At 40.1% G+C, this 24,429-nt stretch overlaps 1 long non-coding RNA gene across 1 annotated transcript; it reads left to right on the top strand.

Annotated features, from left to right (window-relative positions):
• Positions 1-295: 295 nt before the first annotated feature.
• LOC118766592 lies at positions 296-16,265 on the top strand. Its single transcript, XR_005002535.1, has 3 exons — positions 296-305; positions 11,041-11,042; positions 16,173-16,265. It is a non-coding gene; the product is annotated as an uncharacterized LOC118766592 (long non-coding RNA).
• The last annotated feature ends 8,164 nt before the right edge of the window (positions 16,266-24,429 follow it).

Here is a 24,429-nt window from a genome sequence, read left to right on the forward strand (position 1 = left end):
TATTGTTATTTTATCTTATGTCCACTCTCTGGAAATCATTCGTCGCACATCTGTGACCTCTTCAGCCACTCTTCCATCCCCATCCGTCTCCTCCTGGTCTGTTTAGTCCATTCTCATAAACATAACTAAAAAAACAATAATTGAATAGAAGTTGTATAGCCAGGAATTTGTCAAATTAGATTCATTATTTTCTCACCACATATGCGCTCCCATACTGTTCCTTACACACATGCAGTTCGCCTCTGATAGTAACAAGCTTTTCAACCCTTGCTGTACATACATAGTCACTTGACCTGTTAGAAATAGTAGCCGTACCTCATTTAACTCACACCAGCTGTCGTTTTCTTTTAATTTTTTTTTTTGTTTTGTTTTTAAAGACGAGGAGGCGCTGTATAAGAGGGGGTTCTTTGAAACTGATGCATCAAAAACTCCTATTAAACAGTCTGTGAAAAACAAATCAAGCAGGATGGTTACGATAGGAATATCTTTGATCATAGGTCTGCTTGTTTAGAGCCGATACAGGTCTAATCAATAACACTATCAATGAAAGCAAAAGTAAAAATTAAACACACACACACACAAAGAGAAGAATATTTTGTTTGCCGTGGGGAAAAAAGAATGCCTATAGTTCCTCCCATCTTGGCAAAGTAACATTTTTTTGTCTCTAATCTATTGATAATTGCCAATACAACCTTAGAGTCCAGTGATTATTAGATTCTATTATGGTTCCACTATTAGCATGAAATCGCTCATTAACGCACTCTGACTTCTAGCTCGTAGACATACTGTCTCCTTACTGTGCCCTTCCTACCGCTGCTAGTGACCCCTCTACACCTCGAAGCTGGTTGATCTCGTGCAACCAACACTCAAACCCACCCACCCTATTCATTCACGTTTCCCCCTTCCGTCGTTCATATTGTAATCATGACTCCAGACATCGCTTTAATCCTTTATCCAAGCCCGTTTTTCTTCTGATATCAACCAACGAGAATTCTCATTCTGCTCAAAATTTTTCCTGCACCCCTGAACTTGCATTGCTTTTTTTTTTTTTTTAATCACTTACTCAGAGTGGGGAAAAGGAGTGTCCATGCTCCTTTTCCATGGTCTCTGAGATTGGTAGGAGGAGAAGGGGAAATTATCCGTAAACCGGAGACCAGGCCAGAATGCCTGCAATAAAGTGGACTCAATTAAAGACACTGAGTGACAAGATGTGGTGTTAAGCTGAGCGATGGTTTAAATCTCCCACATCAACTAGCAATTGTTCAATAAGAATGTCGACCACATTGATCTAACCAGTCTCAGAGGGCTTACAAAGGTCACAGGTACAGTCATATCCTTCCAAGTTAAACCATTTAAATATAATAATAAAAAAATTAAAACCATCTAGTATAAAGATCATAGCCTTCTTTTGATAACTATTTGTCACATATAATACGGCAGAATCGTTAAAGTATCAGACAAAATGCCTTACTATATTAGTTCCGGCTCTTTATGTGTTTGAGTTCAAATCTCGCCGAGGCAAATTTTTGTCTTTTATCTCTCCTGGATCGACAAAATAAAGTTTAACCTGTGAATTTGCCACCCTTCCTCTCAAATTGTGCCAAAATTAGAAAATTATTCAGATTAATCATCTGATTTAAGACGATAGAGTGAACTCTGAAGTAGATTTGGCTACTAGTTCTAACAGATCGAGCATCAAATATAGTGTAACGGTCACCAAACCAAAGAGGAAACTTATAGGTGAGTGCTCGACCATCCAGAAACAGTTGCCAAATCTCTGTCAAGACACCCTGCATTTAAAAACGAAAAGACAATGAGTAGATGTTCTAGATACTCTGTTTGGAAATATATGCGGGATGGTCAAGGAAGGAATATTTTTGATCAAAGGCCTGCACGATCAGAATTGATCTGGGGCAAAACAACAAAAAGAATAATAATGAAACCATCAGACTAAACATAAAAATACCAACACATGTAGAAGACAAAAGTACTGGCCAGTAACACAGAAACAATAACGAAAGCTAAACGACGCACATATTTAGGCATGTTTCCTATTATCAACCGTTCAAGGAGAGGAGCTTTCTCCGTCCGGGTTGCGGATCCGTGGAACAAGCTGCCAGACGAGATGGTGAAGATGCCGACGACCGCTTTGTTCAAAGCCTCCCTGGACCTCAAGTGGCCTGAACTCTTTACATGAACACCACCCTGTACTTAACTCCATGTCCCCCTACATGGCCTTGCTATTTGCTTTTGAGCCAAATTAACTAACTAACATATATATATATATATATATATATATATATATATATATATCTATATATAAACGGCAGTTTGTCTGTGCGTGTTTCTGTGTGTCTGTTTGCTTGTACCCTCACCCTGACCACGGCTTTCAACCGATTCTGATGAAACTTGACACACACATAGCCCAATGTCATAATTCAAAACTAACGCAGCGAAAATTTTGAAAAGTTCCCCCAGTTCTGAAAAAAATCAATAAATTCGACATGGGGTCGAGAATCAGAAACACAAACCGCAAACTGTCTAGGGGACGCAACTCCACCTTTTTTTATTCTCAAAAAAAATTTACCATCATTTTTTTCCTATTTTTTGGCTATAACTCTCTAAAAATGCTTTATAGTTATTTCCCTTACAAACCTGAGCAACGCCGGGCGATACTGCTAGTATATATATATATATATATATATATATATATATATATATATATATATATATAATATTTAATAAAGAGTTAGTAAATAAACTATTACACTCATGAGACTGGTGTAACAGTATTTGGTCGATGGACTTTCGGAATAGCTACCACTACCTTATGGAGAAGGAAAACAGCAAGGAATTGGGTAATTGTTTTATAGTTTATTTACTAATTCTTTTATACGTTCCTGTCCAAAGGCTGTGGCTATGCTGGAGCACCGCCAATGTAATTACTTTTTCAATGGCAATTCTTATGCGATTAACTTTTGGTGAAGGACGGAGTTCGACATTGCTGCCTTCTTTTGAGTTTCTTGCCGTGATATAAGGCCTTCTGGGAAACTTGGAAACCAGGAGGTCAAGTTGTTTCTTGAAAACATCTACCCCTACTACATGAAGATCCCTCAGATGTTTTGGCAATGGCTGCCAATAATAGGGAAGTACCTATATTTATACCACTTAAAAGGTACCACTACCACATGTAGCCAACAAAAACAACAATAGTAAACAAACAATTCATTAGGTGCCCTGCGTGGCACAATGCCACAAATATCGGGGAAGTGATGAAGTGGTTAAATCAACCCTACTTGAACCGGTACTTTAATTTGCCAACTCAGGAAGGATGATGAAAAGTAAAGTCAACCTCAGGGAATTTCAACTCGAAACCAAAGTACCCTCTTATTTGTTGCTGTGAGTATGCGCAGAAATTTTCTTGTGTGCAAATTTTGTGTTCCCGTGCATGTGCGTATGTGCGCATCCAAGCTTATTATCATCACTCAAATTTCTTCAATAAAAAAATCCGATTTCATCTAAAGATCGGATTTTACATCTTAGTTGTAAAAGGTGTGAACACAAACGGCCGTAACTAAATAACCACAAGACATTCTGTTCGCTGCAATTCACCGTCCTGACAATGGAAATAATACAACTTATCCAAACTACGATACTGTATCCCCATTATATTAACCACTACATGTCGATAAGTACAATATAGTCCTCAGCTGTCTGTGCTATGGCATATCTCGGACAACAGATCTGTTGATCACACCTCATAATCTGGTTGAGTACCAACGATGAGGGCTGACTTGCCTCACAATAACTGGTAGTACGATACGCAACCAAAAAAGAAAAAAGAAAACAAAAAATAAATGTGAAATTCCTTTCTAACCTCACCTTACCATAAAAGAATTGCAACTAGAAGGAAATGTTGCGAATATAAATCGGATTTGTATTGCTTAAGAGACAAGGACAAAAATTAAGATCTTGGCAATGACGTAATTTGAGTGTATACCACTCGGGGTAACCTGTGAATTTGCCACCCTAATGTCCCCCACTCCTATACAAGCTTTTATACAGTGGAGACGCAATGGCCCAGTGGTTAGGGCAGCGGACTCGCGGTCGTAAGAACACGGTTTCGATTCCCAAACCGGGCATTGTGAGTGTTTATTGAGCAAAAACACGTAAATTCCACGAGGCTCCGGGGGGGGGGGTGAACCCCGCTGTACTCTTTCACCACAACTTCCCCTCACTCTTTCTTCATACTTCTGCCACAAAGCAGAGGAACCATGTTATACCCACTAGGGTGTGGTAAACTTTCAGACACTAGTCTAGATTGCGAATCCTCTGTATCCCAGGATGGTTCAGCTCTCCACCCATTAAAAGCAACCGTTTACGGAATGAGGATAACAACGTAGCTTTCGCGCCCGTGCAACCGCCAGTCTATCGCGTGTGGTGGGTGGATTTTCAAGTTGCCACACGCATTCTTAGTAGCTTAGAGTAGGCTCGAATTAGAGATTATTCTTTGTGGCTAATGGCGTGAGTCCTGGTTGGAAAAAGAAGAAACTTTTATACAGCAGACTCAAAAGTGTCCCCCAATAAAAGCGCCACCCAGAGTGAACCGTCCTCTCCAGCTGGACTGTAGTAACAATTATTAATCCTAACTTATCACTTATATTGTACATCCGTTCTTTTTCCTGTTGAGGACCAGTATTAACCACAATACCCATTTCTTTTATAACCCATATATCAAACCACTGAAATTTCATTTTCGTTCATATTTTTCCTAACTTCAACTGTATCAATCTTAAAAGTTTTGAAGAGGAACCTGTGAAGTTTATGCGCGTAAATTCTTCCTCTTAAAAATTAGTATTTTGTAGTAGTTTTAAAAACAGTAAAAATTCCATTGCCCTCTGAATCATCTTAAAAGAAAATCGTCTATGTTCCCCACACAAAAACAAAATTTCAACTACTAAAACACCAAGCGCGGTTTTAGAAAGCTCACCAGGAGATGTTCAAATACGAACATCTTTGTTTTTCATCCTTCTGGTGTCGATAAAATGAAGTACCAGTCAAGTACTGGAGTCTATATAATCGACTAAACCCCTCCCCTCAAAACTGTTGACCCTGTACCTAGATCAGAAACAATTATTATGCAACAATATAGCAGTAAAAATGAAGGAGGTGAAGGTGATAAAGAAGATTTATTAAATTATCTTTCCCCGGGGAAACAGTGAGAGATTGTTACTAATGATAAAATTAATTACGCTCCGGGAGTACATTCCGCAGAGATCGATATTTGACCCTCATCCTTGTAGGGTCGATAAAATCAGGCGTCTGTCATAAACTGAAGTCAATTCAATTATCTATACACATACAGAGAAACTAACACTACATACGCATGTTCAATAATATATGTAATTCAGGTAGTCGTAAGATGGAAAGAAAGTATTAGAAATCAAGTTAGAAAAGAAAGAGGCTTTTTATAAAACAAAAACTATTTAATGTTACGAAACGACTGAGAAATCCTTGAAATTTTAATTACATTTGAAAGTTCCTCCATGTGTTGTTTAATCCCGGGCCAATTGTGATTGAGCAAATAGATCTGTGCTGATCAAAGGAATTCTAGCCATTGCAACACCATCTTTCTCTCACATACATTGTATATCTAGAACTACTTTATCCAGTGTCTCCTCCCGCCTTTTGCGGGACGGTAGGAGGTTATAAAAGATTTCCCAGCTATTTCTAGCAGGTCCGGCTTCGTTTAAGTTGTCAACAGTTTCGAGTAGTTAGCCATAGGAACGACAAATTCGTGATCTGTTCAATCAATTTAAACAAGAACAATGGTCAAGGACACGGTTATTGGAATCTGAACGGGTCTTCCTCAGCACGGAAATATTTCAGGGACCAAATCAGCGAACTGGGTAAGCAGGAATTGATGGAGACCATCATCAACTATAAACGATTGGTCTCACTAAAGAGGAAAATTAAAGCAGCTGTGGTAAAGAAGTGACGATAGAGAAGAGTAGCTGTAAACAACGTGCTAGCGGCGAATATGGTCCTTGACCATGTGAAACACGAAATTTGTGTGGTGTGTGCCACAGGGGGTGCGTTGAAACACGAGTACAAAAGCTGTTTGGTAGGTCCCGGTGGTAGAGGCGCGGCACAACATAAGTAGCGTGTCTAGAGTGTACCGCCCAGGACAATCCTTGAGTTTGCCGCTCATCCCCGGGCCCCCAAGCTGATACAGGCTTATACAGCAGACTTAAAAGTGCCGCCCCTATAAAAGCGTCACCTGGTGTAACCCCCACCACCCACTCCTTAGCTATGCAACTGCACAACATGGTAACTAAGTCACATTTAGATCTCTAGCGGAACGCAACAAGTGCGTTATCCAACTCGCAGTAAAAGCGAGCAGTTTTCCAGCAGTGAGAAATGACAGACTGGAGACGGCGAACTTTGACAGTATGCCTCAACTTTCTATCAAGGACGCAGAGTATTGCAAAAAGCAGATTTCAGTAGAAAATTTTAGCTGCAAATACTGTGGAAGGAGTAAAAAGCCAAGACTGGATAGCCTACCTTAATTACTACATGCTAGATGTTCGCTACGATCTTTGCTGTCTATTACAGCTGGCAGAAGAATGGAAGCAAGCGCATTGTGTGTGCTGGGAGTGGTGACGTTGCTGTGAAAGGAACGAAGATTAGAGTAATGGTGGTGTTGCCTACGAAGATTAGACTTGCGAAGTGGTTAGGAAGTTCGCTTTCGAATCACGAGTTCCTAGGTTCTATACCAGTACCTGGAATCTTAGACAACTGTCTTTTCCCAAAACTCATGTCGACGCAAGCCTTGTAAGTTAAACTGGGTGGACAAAACTGAGTGGAAGCGCATCCGATGGATTTTAGGATTGCACCCGCAATTTAAAGGAACGACTTTTATACGTTTCGTTTGTTTATATATATATATTATATATAGAGATATATATATTATATATATATGCTTTCAACATGTGACCTCGTGAGCACCGCCAGCAATTTTTTTTCCTCTGTCTTCCCTTCTCGGGATCTTTCCTTCTCCTTTGTTTCCGACGAAGAGCTCCGCTCGAAACGTTAAACCCTCCTTCTTCCCTTCTTTCCTGAGCGTCCAATAATACTATATTTGTTCCACGTCCTCGCGTTGCTGTGTTTTTCTTTTTGTGTTTTCTGTTTGGATTAACTATATATATATATATATATATTATTTTATCCCAAACAATGCTTGAGACAACTAGCGCAAGAGACTACAAAGACGAAAAAATAAGGACCTGCAAATTCAAAATATGTCGATTGATAGAAAGCTTAAAGAATTGAATATCATAGTCCAGAGGAAAACAAGGTGATAGTAGTGAGTTCCAGAGAGTAGCAGTTTGAGGAAAGAAGCTATTATAATAAATGAAGTTATGACTATCAAGAAGCTCAACGGAGAAATGATACGCCTAAGAAGAGGAGCGAGTGACCCGTTTAAAAAGTCTTGATAGATGGTGCTAGACCAAAAAGTTCAAAACAATAACCATAAAATAGAAAAGACACAACGAAGAAAATTTCGACGATGGGTCAAAGACATCAGCCCAGCAGTAAAAAAAAAAGAGGATCCACCGTGTAAACAACTCAATTCTGAATTCAATCAAGCAAGTTAAAACTCTCAAACGAGGCACCAGCCCAAAGATGACCGCAATACCTAATGTAAGATCGAATAGTGGCCTTATAACGATACAAGATTCTCAGGCGTAAAAAATCTGTCTCTAGTGTTAACGTTAAAATAAATGCCTCTGTGGAATTCTCAACACTTACACTAGAATTCAATTAGCAGGTGGCTCAATAGACTGAACAAATGAAGTACTTATCACCAAAACCAACGGAGGACCCATTTATCTATTGTTGCCAGTTCCAGTTCTAATCTGATCTAGTAGACAACATTCAAATCATAGCCATTCCACCGTTCCTCTTTCAGACAGTGTATCTAAGACTGCAATATCCAATTTGCCTTTTCCTTTCTTAATCTAAGAGTATGCTTTGAGAGGTTTGGCTGTTGTTCCAAGCAGTTCGAATGACCGTGCCGAGGCTCTTCCGTGTTCGGTTGAAATATGGCAAAAATGCACGTGATAGATGTCAATAATCTCAACTAAACTCCTTGTTAGATACTTTGAACTCAAAGTGTGAACCAGGTACACTTTCGTTTTAAAAATGCAGCCAAGGTTTCAGTAATGCGAACCATAAAATTAGATATTGAACGACATTTAGTTTCCTGATTAGATGGATATCAGGCAACTAAACCGGCCTCACGGAATGAGGAGGCAGTAGTGTAGTGGAGAATGGGCGGGGCGGTCCGCTCCGGGCGACGCTTTTATGGGAAGACACTTTTAGGATTCCTGTACAAGCTTGTATAGGCTTACACAGCAAAATGAGGTAGCAGGTTGCACACACTCCAGCTACGCCACTGTGAAGAGGGTGTGTAGACTGGATTGAAAATAAAACCCATCAACGATCAGAAAAGGTTCTCCCACAGAAGGCAACAGCCAAGTGTACCTGGAGAGGATACATATACCACCAAGTTATTTCCTCTTGAAATACACATTACTGTGCACCTATGATATTCTTAGGTTATAAAATTTGGATTTAGAATCATATCTTTACGTTTTGATCCCAAATCTCACCAATTCTTTCACACCCACTCCACTCTAGGGTCGTTAGGATAAATATCAGCAATATACTGTGAGTTAATTCAACACCTATGCATAAAAAAATTAAAATAATCGAAAGATACCAATATTCAGGTTAACTATGATGAAGATAAGAAAAAAACATCAAACTAGATGTTACACTGACCTTTGAACTAGCTAACTAAATTCAAATCTTATTGGATTGGACCTTACCTTCCATCTATTAAAGGAATCGATGAAACAAATACTGGTAAGATACTTGGGATCGATTCCAGTATAAATGACTCCTAAGTCCCGAAGGAATTTCAAAGGTTGATGCTTACTTCCAGTTTCCTGGAGTTCAGGAGATAAATATGTGAAACTTTCCAACCTAAATAGAAAATAATCCATCTGTCTACAATCACAATAAACGTTCTTGTATAATTATATATATATATATGCAAGCATGCGTGCGTGCATATATATATATATATTATATATATATATTATATATATATATATTATATATATATATATATATATATATGCACGCATGCTTGCATATATATATAATCATACAAGAACGTTTATTGTGATTGTAGACTTATATATATATATATATGCAAGCATGCATGGCATGTATGTATTCTCGACATCTTGGTTAATTTACACCAGTCACGGACAAACTGCAGCTAGTGGAACTTTCTGAATGGTATGCCTAATAAAAAAATTACCTTGAATATTTTTTAGTAGTGCGGCCTGCTTGATATCGAATCAGGTCTCAAGCGGCCCGCTTCTTGAACAATGTTGCCGATGCCTGGTTTAGACAATGCAAAATAAAGTGCTAACAAACTACAAACAACTAAATGCCATCAGACGATTTGATCTCGCGATGTCATAAAAAACGTAGATGTCTCCGATACCTAATCCACTCAAGCATTTCATTTCAACACTCTCAAAGTATCGATTTCTTTAAACTGATCACAAGGTCAATGTTCGGCAAAAATAGATCGATACAAAAATAAATCAATACTCTGGCCATACTTTGCTAACAAAAGGTGGGAGTAATCGTGTATTTTCGCATAATAGTTACAAAACGTGATAAATAGTAGAAGTTACAGTGGTAGTTGTTGCTCAGTCTCATTTCAGTCCTGATTGAGCATTATAACCGTGACCATCACATCTTTTTGTTGTTGTTGTTATTGGTTTTTTCCTCTACTCAGATTTTGGATAATCTAGTCTTAAATGTACTATATTATCTAACATGTCCATCTTTCTTTAAAAGCGTAGAGAATGATTTTAAGGAGTTGGGTTTTTTTCCCTCCTCTTTCTACACGAAAAGATGTTCACGTCAAACGAGAATAGGAACCGCCGCCGAGTCTGTAGAAGAAATTTCGTCTGCATTTAGATATGAAACAACTCTGGCGAAGTCTGAAAATACACTGAAAAAAAAAAGTAACTGTTCACGCTTTATACCCAAAACATTAATTTAACAAATTAATTACCTACGGATTTGTAAAATTAAAGGTTATTTCTCTCAGCACAGATGCACTCCCCCAACAGGTTCTTATACGCTACTAGAAAAAGCAACCAAGTCTCCCTCAAATCATACTATAATGTCATAAAATCGGAAGGACACATTGGATAATATAGTCCTAGATAAATTATCCTAATAGTCCAAGCATAAATATGTAATCATACATTTCGATTTTTTTTTTTTTTACTTAAACTGTCCTTATAACACGCAGAGTTGTACAACTGATACAAGATTAGATTATCTACTATAATGCAATGTATTAATTTTTAATGTCATTTTATATGAAATAAATACTATAAACTATAGGCGTAGGAGTGGCTGTGTGGTAAGTAGCTGGCTTACGAACCACATAGTTCCGGATTCAGTCCCACTGGCAAGTGTCTTGTGAGTGGATTCGGTAGACGGAAACTGAAAGAAGCCCGTCGTATATACATATATATATGTCTGTGTGTGTGTGTGTGTGTGTGTGTGTGTATGTGTGTTTGTCCCCCAACGTCGCTTGACAACCGATAGAATAAGTACTAGGCTTACAAAGAATAAGTCCCGGAGTCGATTTGCTCGACTAAGGACGGTGCTCCAGCATGGCCACAGTTAAATGACTGAAACAAGTAAAAGAGTAAGAGAGTATATAACAAAACAACAAACAATAATAAAGCCAAATTGCTTTATAGGTGCAGGCACGGCAGTGTAGTAAGAAGCTTCTTACCACAAGAATGCTTCCCAAAAACATGATTCCGGGACAAGTGTCTTCTACTATAAACTGAAAGAAGCCCGTCATGTGTGTGCGTGTGTGTCACCACCGCTTGACGACGGTGTTGGTGTGTTTACGCCCCCGTAACTTAGCGGTTCGGCGAAGTGACCGATAAACTAAGTACCAGGCTTTAAAAAAAGAAATGAGTACTGGGGTCGATTCATTCGACTAAAAATTCTTCAAGATGGTGCTCCAACATGGCCGCAGTCTAATGACTAAAACTAGTAAAAGATAAAAAAATACAGTTTTTTTTGGGTTTTTTTTAAAGTAATTGGAGAAAACTTTTCCGCCAAATACCATGAATTATACAGGGTGGCCCAAAAGTAGGTTTACAGTTATCACGTAGGCACTTTAAATTTCTTTAAAACATTTTATTTCATTTATTACATTTCTATCTTACAAAATGAAAAGGGAGCTTGACAAAATTAACTAAATTAGCATAGAATAATGGTTTCACATTTTTTTTTTTTTTTAAATTAAGATCTAAACTGCTAATATATGAATGCAAAAGAGATAGTTGAATAACTGTAAACCTACTTTTGGGCCACCCTATATACTTTTACTCTAGGCACAAGGCCCGAAATTTGGGGGGAGGGGAGGAGGCCAGTCGATTAGATCAATCCCAGTACGCAACTGGTACTTAATTTATTGACCCCGAGAGGATGAAAGGTGAAGTCGACCTCGGCGGAATTTGAACTTAGAACGTAAAGACAAACGCCCTGCGTGCTACCGTTTCTGCCAGCTCGCCGCCTTTGGGCCACCCTATAATATATATATATATATATATTTCTTTACTACCCACAAGGGGCTAAACACAGAGGGGACAAACAAGGACAGACAAACGGATTAAGTCGATTATATCGACCCCAGTGCGTAACTGGTACTTAATTTATCGACCCCGAAAAGATGAAAGGCAAAGTCGACCTCGGCGGAATTTGAACTCTGAACGTAACGACAGACGAAATACCGCTAAGCATTTCGCCCGTCGTGCTAACGTTTCTGCCAGCTCTAACTTTGATTTTGGTTTTTTAAAAAATCAAAAAGCAATTTACACATTGAATTTTATGGTATATCTGAAAGTAAAAACTAAAACGACCACAGCTGATACTTTTAATCTTCGGTCTTCGTGATCAAGACGGCCTGGGGCTAAACAACAAGAATACATTTTTTATCTTTTAGTTGTTTCAGTCATTGGCCTGCGTACATGCTGGAGCACTGCCTTGAAGTGTTTAGTTGAATAAATCGACCCCAGGACTTATCTTTAAAATCTGGTTCTTATTCTATCAGGTTCTTTTTCGGAAGTCACTAAGTTACGGGGACGTAAACAAACCTTCACCGATTATCAAACAGTGGTGGTGGGGACAAATACACACAAATTATACACACACACACACGACGGGGTTTCACACTGTATCACATGCACTCACAAAGCACTGGTCGACCCATGGCTATAGCAGAAGATACTTGCCTAAGGTGCCTTGCAGTGGGACTGAACCTGAAACCATGTGATTGCGAAGCGAGATTCTTAACCACACAGCCATAAACCAAACAAAGTTCATTTTAATGGATTGAATTTCTAAATATCTGAGATGAATTCCCAGTGCACATAAAGGTACAGAAAAAAAATGTATTGTTATTTGTATGAAAATCATTCTGTTTGTTCTCTTCTTGAGAAATGTCTTTAAATGTCTTTATTCTTCCTCTGTATTCGGCAGTACTCTGGCACACCATTATGCATATTAACCACGTTGAGTTATTGTCGATAAGATTACAATTAATTATATTAGTTGTTGTTAATAAGCTTATTAGTTTTCGGACTATTAACCTCATCTTTCGAGATGAGGTTAATAGACTGTGAAATAATAATCTCATTAACTTCAAGTTAGTTGCTTCTTGATGTTCTATCAACATTTACCTTCATCAATAATTTCTTTTCTACCTGTGCCAATGAAGAAGCATCTATGTGGTTGCTCGATTTACTAGAAACAGCAACCAAACTTTTTTTTCCTTTTTTTTTAGTTTCAGCTCAGAGCTGCGGCCATGCTGATGCACCGCCGTTTATTTGACAGTGTTTCTTTCAGTTTCCGTCTACCAAATCCACTCACAAGGCTTTGGTCGGCCCGAGGCTATAGTAGAAGACACTTGCCCAAGATGCCACGCAGTGGGACTGAACCCGGAACCATGTGGTTGGTAAGCAAGCTACTTACCACACAGCCACTCCTGCGCCTTATTACTTCTACAATCTTTAAAAAGTGAAGGATACAGATAACGTGACCCTAAATACACTATATCAGAATAAAAAAGATGGGATGGTCATGGCTGAGATGTCTTTTGATCATATGTTTACTCGATCAGGGCTGTCTTGAGTTTTAACAACAGGTTCCTTTCTGTTCGTCTTATAATGCCATCAAGATTATCTAGAATATTTTATCAGAATATTAAATTTATCCTGGTACTTGTACTCTAGTTGACCTCGGAAGGATGAAAAGCAGAGTTGACCACGGTGTGCTTAGAAATTAGAATGTAAAAAACCGAAGCCAAATACCGCGGTTATTTTGTCGAAAGATCGAAAGATTCTAACAAACCACTAGCTGAGCTACAAAAGAGGAATCAGAAGGGGTCCATAGGTAAAAAATGGTTGAGAACCACTGATCTACATAGTCGATCGCGACCGACCGAATGTACCAACCAAATTCTCTCCTCTAAAACCCGCTATCGTCTTAGAAATGCCTCTTAGAATAGTATGTTCTCCAATAAAGATCAGATAGCAGTGGCTTGGAACTTTAACAGGATAGTTATTTGATCGATTTGCCATCGTACTATGAGGGGTGCCTAATAACAACTTTCTTGCTAGAAAATAGTGATAAATATTTACTATTACATTCGTCACTTTGTTTTTTCTATGATTTTTGATGTGCTTTGAACGAAACTGATCATCAAAGCCGTCAGAAATCACTTGTTCTTTACGCAAACCCTTCCCTGCAGATGGGACGAGTGGAATAATAAAAATTTTATTTTTTATTGGCCACTAAGGGCTACATATAGAGAGACAATACAGGACAGACAAGATGAGGTCGTAAGTAGGTACGGTAACAAAGAGAAAAGAACGAATGTATTAACAAAGTGATCATGAAAAAAAAGTTTAAAATTAAAATGATACAACGAAATGAGAATAACAAAAGTGAATAACAATATATAATGTAGGCTGTGGAGACCCCACAAGCCACGCTCTACAATGTTCTCACAAAGGAGACTTAGGGGTTTGTACTCAAGTTAGACACACCCATACGTAACAGGCACGCCACTTGCATTCATCTAGTCACAAATATCAAATATGCGCGGCTGCAGCAACTCTCTCTCTCTCTCTCTCTCTCTCTCTCTCTCTCTCTCTCTCTCTCTCTCTCTCTCTCTCTCTCTCCAGCCTTAGTTTCCTTTTTATAAGGTAGATGTAATGTGCTCCTTCCAGACGTGACAATAGGTGTTAGACATAAACCCATAGATCCGAAATTAATGGACACTGTACGATTGCGTGCAGAACGGTTTCATCGCTCTACTCGCATCTCGGGCATGTCCGTGTGACTTACTTTTGTGCCTGAAGAGTTTATCTCGAACAGGGAGTGCCCTTCGGTAGCACTGCCAGGTCAGGAATTTCTGGTAGTTATTCATGGGCCCCGGCCCGAAAATCCCCCGGAACAGACTAGCAAGTTGACCGTCATCGAAGCCCAGGGTTTCCCCAGCACGTCATCGCACTTACCGGCCACTAATTCTCTATAGAAGGATGAGGTGGCACCCTCCTTGCTCACGTTTCCCGTTCGGCAGAGAAGCGTGAGAGCGTGACGATACTGCTTGACAAGCACCGAACCTAGGTCTGCGCTTGATCCATGAGTTCAGCTCGCTAAAAGCGGCGAACTGTGGGAAGATGAATTTGACGAAGGGAGACCACACCTGCTCACTGTCTAAGTAGAGCTGGTGGTACCTCGGCCATAGCGCAGGTCTACGCATTTTTAGCCAAGGCATGACCAGCCCTCCATTAAGCGGCAGTTGACAGCAGATAGAGCCTCTGACCAGTAGACCTCGTCCCTTCCACAGGAAGTGGAAGAATAAGCGCTCCAACTTGACCAGACACAAATCCGGCACGGCACGACGATCAGGCAATAAATGATGACGGATGCGATTTACGCATTCGCCACCCACGCCCGCCCTTTCAGGGATAGCTTCCTCTCAGCCCATTTCTGGGTAAGATTGGTCACCCTACTTGTTACTTCTCTACCAGGAGGTCTGGCTCGAACCAGACCCCAAGCAATTTCACTGGGCCGTCCGTCCACCGTCTCACGACGTTGTTGGGCGGCATCGACCTGCCTCTCCAGGTACTGAGTTGCAGGCTGACCGACTTTTCACGGCTTATTTTTGCTATCGTCATCACTTTGCACTCTCCTATGGCAGCACCTATAAGTTGTAGATATTTGTAACAGGATACGATGACGGTGATGTCGTCCACTACACTGATACTGTCCTCCTGCACCCTAGATCACGCGGGGTGCTTCTCAAAGCCTCCTTTTTTTCTGCAGTGATGGCTCATGGGCCAGAACGTACAAGAGGGAGGAGAGAGGACAACTCAGATAGAAGACCGTTCGCTCGAACTATCGACTGAATGTTGCTGTATAAAGCTGTGATTCAACTGCAGAAGATTGGATCAAATCTGGCCGCCTCAAGAACTACCGCCAAATACTAATAGTCCACGCCATAAAACACTTTTAGTTGATCTAAATGGATCAGTGCCCCTACCATACCAGGATTGTTTACCACCCTATCTATGATGTAGTGCATGAGATGGAGATTCTCGTGGATCGTTCTGTTTGGGATGGCACAAGTTTGCAACTTCCCAACTATTTTACCGATGACAAGCGCCAACCTCTTAACACCTTGGCCAAAATCTTCAACTCTGCATTGAGCAGAGTGATGGGCCTAAAATTATCAATTACATCCCTCTTGTTTGGGTCTTCCCTTAGCAGAACCACTGGAAACTACACAATCCTTGTTGTAGTGAGAATGGTACACTCCTTCCCACGTGACAGTGGTGTGAACCAGTCACTATAAAGTCAGACAGTCAGTCGTTGTAGGAGATCAATAGTGGTAGAGTCATTGTACGAGTTCTCAGTTGGAGTCAGTGTCAGTTCCGCGATGTATACGAGTTCGAGTTACCGTCAACGTAGACCTTACAAAGTTGTCTTGCGGAGCTATCAGCGATAGCATGATAGACTAGTCAGAGATAATAAGAGGCGAAATACCGCCACAACATAATAGTGGCGACAAGAATATTACAATATCGATGACAACATACAAGTGGACAAGGATCCACATTATAACAATACACATGTCCGAAATCTACCCACGTGTGTTGTGAGTTATTTTGTATGTGAAAATTGGAAAAAAAACTGTTAAAAATTGTCAAAAAATTGAATCGCGCGAGGCGTTTGCCGCTACGTGTTTGAACCTTTTATAGAAGGTGTGTCGACCCTCAAGTCATGGAGACTTACGCGGGGGTCGCCACAACAAAAAGTGACGAGTCTCTTAGAATAAAAGAAGTGTTCTTTAGAAAAGAACAATTGAAGGAATACGAGAAGTTCGTCAAAAGGGAGGGTGACAGCGTGAAGCTGGTCCCGCCTGTGGAAACAATAGAAGAGAAAAATAACATGACGATAACGTATAGAACGCAAGATAGAAACACGAGAAAACTGGTGAGAGTGACGATTGAAGAAATAGAGAAATGTCTGGGGGACATCATGAAAAAGCGACTTTTGTAGACAGAGGAAAGAAATATGGTACGGTGGAGGTGAGATGCGCAACAAAGGAAGTGGCGGCCTCATTGGCTTCCACTGTCCTGAAAGCGGAAAATTTCACCATGTGGCCGACGTATAAAGGAAGACGAGGGGTACGGGTAAGAGTCCCAAAGGTGCCCCCAAATATTAAAACAGAAATGCTGGTAACAGCCATTATTGGGGCAGCAAAAGAGGAAGTAGAAATAGGGTCAATTAAGGAGACGAACGTTGTAAATTGGAAGGGATTCGGAGTAGAGTTGTGGCTGATGGCCACAATGGAAGACATCGAAAGATTTCCCTTCCAAATAGAAATAGAAAACGAGAAAACAATTAGTGTAATAGTGGAAGGCAGAAAACCGAATTGCTACCTGTGCGGTTCAAGAGGACACATAAAAAAGGAATGTCCGCTGTATGAATTCACAGCGGAGCAAAAAGAGACACAAAGTGGAGAGAAGGAAAACGAACACGAAGGAAAGAACAGCGAAAACAAGGAAAAGGAAATAACGGAGAAACAACAAGAGAAGGGAAGTAACAGCGCACTGAAGGAAAATGAAAACAAAGGGAAGAAGATAGTAGAAAAGGAGCAAAATTCACAGGGTGCAGAAGTAGTGGAGAAGGAGCCAAGGCAGAAGCAAGAGAAAGAAAAGGAAAGTACATTAAAGGAAAGAGAAAAAGCAGGAAAAGAACAAGAGAAGGAACAGAACCAAGAGAAAGGAAAAGATGGTATGCAAAAAGGAAAAGAAACAACAGGAAAGGAACTTACGGCACAGGGTAGAGAAACGGCAGACAAAGAGCCAAAAAGACAAGAGAAGGAAAAAGAAAGAAGAGAAAGCAAAAAGAGAGAAAGAGAGAAACCGAGGGAGGAGAAAAAAGAGGAAGTAAGTCCTAAGAGAAAAACTAGAGAAAACGTAAGTACGAATAGAAAATTCAAATACTATGGAACGTTGATCCATCACAGGCACTGTGAGGAGATGGAAGATTTAATAAGCGTAACAAACGGATATACGTGGGTCAGGATGGGCACCGAATGGAAAGAAACAGGTGCACTCGTCCACGAGAACGACGCCGAGGCGTTCATCGAGGCAGCTGGCAAGAACGTGTCAAAACATATGAAATGCCGACTTACAAGGTGGCCTCGAACGATGGAAGTTTACTCAGATTTGGTAGACATAATGGAGTATATATAAAAGAAAAGGTATTGTGAAAACTTTAATTTGGAAATGATAAAAAGAACTTTAAATTCTGAAAAAAAAAAAGAAATGTTGAACTTTGTAAAACTTTTGAAATGTATGTTGAAAATGTATAAAATGTTTTATTTGGAAAATATTGTTGACGAATAAAAAACAAATGACGAAATGTAACCGCTCGATTTCGGGGATCGAGTGGGCATTACACCACATTGTACAAACTTCATAATTCATTATTCATTTTCCCGATTGTATTGTCCCATCTATGTAGCCCCTAGTGGGTAATAATAAAACAACATTATAACAATACCATTGTTTTAAATTTGAATAATGGTGTTGTCCTAGATATACAAACCTGGGAAAGAAGATTGGATAGTCATAATTGGAATGCTTTTGATCAACAGGAGCTAGGATGAAACTAAACAATAACATCATCCACCGTTGGTGCGAATATCTGATGCCGTATTTCATTATTATCTCATTGTTATTCACTAGATCAAATAAAGTCATTTAGAGCCCTCGTAGGAGTCTCTCTGCGAACCAGTACCTGAAAGATTATACTGGTCTATATCTGGCAACATATAGACCAACAGCTGGGTAAACTAAGGCAATGCAATATATAATATTAACTGTTCTATCTGGATACACAACGAAGCACATAGTAAACAGTGTAATCGCTTGCTCGGTAAATGTAGCATTCTGCAACGTTCATAAATTTGGATACGTTGCATATTGAGAGGAGATGACAATCTTAAATTTCGAACAATGCTGCTCTTAATCAAAATTAAATTGAAGCCTTTGCTAATAATACATATTATTGACGAGAAAATCTCTCAACGACACAATTTCATTGAATAAATTAAGGGTAGCTGTTTCTTATTACATTTCTTAGAAACAATATCTCTTATGGGTCAATGTTGGAGAATATGTGCAGACACACGACCTACTAGAAATAGCAGCTAAATTTCCTTCAACTAACGTACCCTGCTGTCTTTTCAGGTGGTAAGAGTTAATCCGTTGCTCGGTTTGGTATCACCACAGGGCATTTGGATACCTTTATCGAATTCTACTCTTTCTCGCAAACATTCACACCAAATCTCCGACCTAAAGATAACCCTGAAGGTGTTCTTCTTTTCAACAGTCTATAAAACCTTGCAAAAGAAAAGAGAATCATATTGCACGGGCTGTCATGAATGTAAAACAGTGAGTTGGAAACCTTCGATGTCAACTGAGATTATCCCCACAAATGGTAGACAAATACCCACTCTAGAAAAGTTTAAAATCTAAAAATAAACATGGGAGGTAACTGCAGTAAAATCAACTGACTGAAATTTTTGGAAAATATACACATTGCAGTTTGAGAGTGAATGCCTGAAAAAAAAATAGTTACAGTAAGGCTGGAGCGCTTTTTCATCATAGGTCATCAGGGCTGAGCAAAGACTAAACATCTCTAATTGAGTTAGTGTATGCTTATGTTCAAGATCTCCAATGATTAATCCTAAGATCAACGCTTATCCCCAGATCTATAGTTGATAAGCGCATTCAAGATCAATAATCGTAGTGGACAGGATGCTAGACTATCTCTCGTAGCTTTCACATAAATATCGAACCAGTATCCGACCTTACACATAGTACGCAGCAGAACGCCAACAAAAGATCTGAACACAAAACCCGATATCATATCCACTCGGCTGTTTCTGAACACAGCGAAAACAAATCTGACAAAGCATTATTTTTCTTTCTAAATCCCTGAAGCACTTTACATTTGAACAGTTATTGATCCAAAGATTCCGCGTTGTGATATCGTGTTTGTTCTCCTGTCTCAGACAGTCTAATCCCATTATTCTTCAAGATCTTAATCTTAGCCTGAATATATGATGGATGGATTCTAGTCTTGATTGTATCAGTATCGGTGTGTTCCAGTTAGTATATCAACGAAACTATATATTCTCTTTGAACAGCTAATATGAAGTAGCCGAGTATTCCATAAACATACGTATCTTTATAGCAATCTTCAAGCAGATCTGGGTACCTCTATTCATGGATACAGTGCCTCTGACGGGCTGCTATAGTTTCAGTAAACCTAATATCTCTAGACAGAGTCAATCGCGGAAATGGCCGAGAACACTTGACATCTACTCCAGTAAATTATAAAAATAATAGTTAACTTGGCAACAGACACAAATTTGAAAGAGTAGAAAATAGCCAATGTTGAGTCAATCTCAGTATAACTGATAACTATTTTATCTGCCTCAGAGGGAAGAAAGGCAAAGTTAGTATGGTGGAATTTGAACACAGATTATGAATATTAAAATAGAAGTAATGAAAAGGCGGCGAGCTGGCAGACACGTTAGCACGCCGGGCGAAATGCGTAGCGGTAATTCGTCTGCGTTACGTTGTGAGTTCAAATTCCGCCGAGGTCGACTTTGCCTTTCATCCTTTCGGGGTCGATAAATTAAGTACCAGTTACGCTCTGGGGTCGATGTAATCGACTTAATAACTATGTCTGTCCTTGTTTGTCCTCTCTGTGTTTAGCCCCTTGTGGGTAATAAAGAAATAGGTAATTCGTCTGTCGTTACGTTCCAAGTTCAAATTCCGCCGAGGTCGACTTTGCCTTTCATCCTTTCGGGGTCGATAAATTAAGTACCAGTTACGCACTGGGGTCGATGTAATCGACTTAATACCTATGTCTGTCCTTGTTTGTCCCCTCTATGTTTAGCTCCTTGTAGGCAGTAAAGAAATATATTCATCTATCACCCCTTTCTTTCTCATTCATATGACACTCTCTTTGCCATTTATCTCCTCTACCTTCACCTCTCATTCTGGCTCTAGTGTATGTATGTATCTATGTATATATATATATATATATATTATATATATATATATATATAAATGGCGGTGCCCCAGCATGGCCACAGCTCGTGAGCTGAAACTAGATAAAATTTTTAAAAATAAATAATAAAAAAATACTGAAGATAAGTTGTTAAAGTAATATGTTCATTTATCAATGAAATCTTGTTGCGTTTTTACCTCATATGTAACTAGTGTATTGCAATTATTCATACTCGTCCGCATTAAATGAATCGGTCAGCATTAAATGGCGCGCAAGTCTCTCCCTCCCCACCAAAAAATGACAAACAATAGAAAAGAAAACCAAATCGCTCAGTCCAATTTTAAACGTGTACTTTGAATTTGATGCATAAAAAAAGGTAAGAAAAATGGATCGTGTAAAGCTCTAAAAAGAAATCAGTACCCGACAAAAATGAGATGAAGTTTTACTATCACACCCATCTTACATTGAAGGTGAAATGTAGTGTGGTGGGGGTCCTACAGTTTTTGATGTTTTGAACGAATATGATCATTAAAACCGCCGGAAATGACTCGTTCTTTAGGTAACTAGGAAAGACTTCCTCTCCAATTCTCTCCAATTTTTTTTTCCAAGAACCCCATTTTCGGATACGGAGATTCCGGAAAATTGCCAAAAATCGGCAGTTTGAAATTTCGCCCCCGTCCCAATTTCATTTTTCACTTTTTTCCGTAGCCCTAACCCTAACCCTAAAACCCTAACTGTAACTGTAACTACCAAAATTTTTGGAAATTTTTTTTCAGAATCATAATCTCCGTATTTTTCCGCATATTTTGAAAAAAGAAATTTCTGAAAAAAAGTTAAAAATGAAGAAATTGAGGGGGAGGGGTAATTTCAAAATGCCGATTTTTGTCAATTTTTTTGCAGATTCGTATTCTCCGTAGCCGAAAATGGGGACTTGTGAAGAAGAAAATAAAATAAAATGAAAAAAGGTGGGGATACAAAAGGAAGTCTTGCCGGTAATCACTTTCCCCAACACTTACTGAAATGCAAGGGTAACCCGAGGCTCTTCCTCGTCTTCTGACTCGCAATCTTAATCCTAGTGGGTAATAATAGATCAGTGGCGGTCTGAAAGCGGTAGCCAAAACTTAGCTGTCTAAATGAAAAAGTGGTGTTATGTTTTTACATCAATTTCGCCTTAAAAATGAGACGGATGTGAGAGCAAAGAATTACCAAAAATGAGGACAAGCTGTGGTATGGGGAGAGGAAGCATAATTCACCTACATCGCGGATCCTCTCGTAACATTTATACCCTTTCCAACTGGGATATAACCGTTAGATTCTGGCGAGAATCTAACGGCAAATTCTCTTAACTCACCCGGCTACTACATCCGTTTCGAGCGACAGTCCCAAAGCAAAAGAGGCCAAAGTTAGTCGTCCTTCCACTCACATGATCTCCACTGCTCCTCTCCTTCCGACAAGAGCCCCTCGGCCGTTCGTGTGACGTCACTGACCCTATACTTCCGGCGCACCTCAGCCCCACACGCCCATCTAATCTCAAAGATCACCTCATTAGGTGTCAAAAATAGCAGTCACTTGGGCAGACGTTTCACTCGCTGTGACCCAGGCAAAAACTCCACCTTCGTCGTCCGACAAATCGATGATCCTGCAGACATCTGAAACATGACGCGTTATTCCATCCACAGATACGTTGTTGCGAGAATTAATAGCCGGTACTATTCCTTTTCCCCAATTTAGACGTGTAGCGTGTATTTGGGGGCTTAACCCAAAATTCATCCCCTACCTGCAGGAAGACAAGCTCTCTCTCTCTCTTTCTCTTCCACAGATCGTTGTGTTACCGTATGCAGATGTCGCTATTCATAACTGAATATCGCTGTAACACCGACTCATCAGCCTGTTCTAACCGGGACGACATATACCAAAATACTGCTTCAAGTGGTGAGATATGTCCCCTTTTCTCGGTAACCTCGTCACCCGTGTGGCACGATATGTAGTCGTTCAGCTCTTGAAAGTCCCGTACCAGCCTGACCTTGTTTTTCGTTGGCTGCACCAAAACCATTAGCGGTAACACTCTGCTCTTTACTTCCTCCTTTAAATGATTAAAATACTCTCCTCAATTATCTCTCCATCTCCTCCTCGAACTCACTCCTAGTATCTCCTTGGGAGGTATGCTGATAACAACTTACCCTATTCCTCAACATTGCGGCTCTCCTTTCCAACGCCATTCAACCGTTCGCCGCTGACCGTCAAACATAGTTTGAAAATCCTTATCTACGATGGTGTATGCGGCACATTTCTCTTCAGGGCTATCCCAACTCACCTGTTGCAGACTCACGGCGCATGGTTCCCCCGCACCACAAAATGTAACCCCATCTTCACTAACTGAGATTTCCTAAGCGGTCGATCATAACCATACTCATTACCACATCTCCATACACATAGTCAATCACAATTGCTCGCAGCCTTATTTTTGCTCCACACACCACCATCTACATTTTACTGCTACCGCTAGATCTAATCGGATTGCTATCAACTGCCCTTACACTACTCATCCCATTCCACTCTTTAGCCACCTTTGGGTCACTAAGGTCGTTGAACAGCCCGTGTCCACGAGGGTTATTAACACCTTTTCCCTATCTAGAACCTCCAATATAGACAGCGAGTGTACGAGCGCCTCTACATGCTTGCATGGGTAGCTAGCGAGAGCAATAGCTTCCCTTTGATCGTTTCCCTGGCTGCAGGTGCTGACGATATGTCCTGCCCGTTTGCATTGGTAGCAAATTGGTTCGAGCTTCGGTTCCCTGCAGTCCCTTGCCATGTGCGGGCTCTGACACCTAAAACATTAGCCTTTAAACGGTCACGATTGCTCCACAGAGGCTCTTCTCTCCTCGGTATTCGTCGATTGTCGCGGCTGTCATTGCCACTGCATTCTACCAGGCGTCTCGCGTCGACACATGAGACTGGGCGGGGAGTCCGATCATGGACATCATCTCGCTATCCGGCAACTGTTGCAGCCACACCAATAACTCGTCGGGGAAACCATTCACGAACGTCAGGCGCACAACCCTTTCCAGATTGTGTGGTCAACTTTTGAATTCCTGCCGCATACACATCCACATGCTCTCCCATCCATCTCGTCTTTCACAGTTAGGCAATCACAGTGTACTAACTTATTATGACCGCTTCCTTTAAGTGCTGTTTGATCTTCTCCGCGCCCAGTTGATCTGCTTCGTCTATTTTCAGGTACAACATGTTTCCCTCCAAATACAGAGAGACTTGTCACATCCTCAGTTCCTTGCAACCTGACCACCACCTTGATCTTCCGAATCCAGGCGATATCATAGTTTGTCTGTTATCAGTCCTTAGGCAGTGCCCTCCACTCCTCTAATTTCCCCAATGAAACAGAAAAATCGTAAATGGATACGAGACGAATATGTTTCTATATTATATTTATACTATGTAGTTATCTTTCTACCCCACAAAAGAACGATACGAGTGTGCGACTAATTGAGGCACTTGATGTTGAATTTTTTTTTTCCTTTTTTATCTATTTTTCATTCTTTTTCCATTTTTTCTCCTGGTTTTGGATTGATATTTTTAATGTGGTTTTGTATTATGTTTCATATACACACACACGTGCTATATTCC

This window comes from Octopus sinensis, linkage group LG16, assembly GCF_006345805.1.
Source record: "Octopus sinensis linkage group LG16, ASM634580v1, whole genome shotgun sequence".
Taxonomy (NCBI): domain Eukaryota; kingdom Metazoa; phylum Mollusca; class Cephalopoda; order Octopoda; family Octopodidae; genus Octopus; species Octopus sinensis.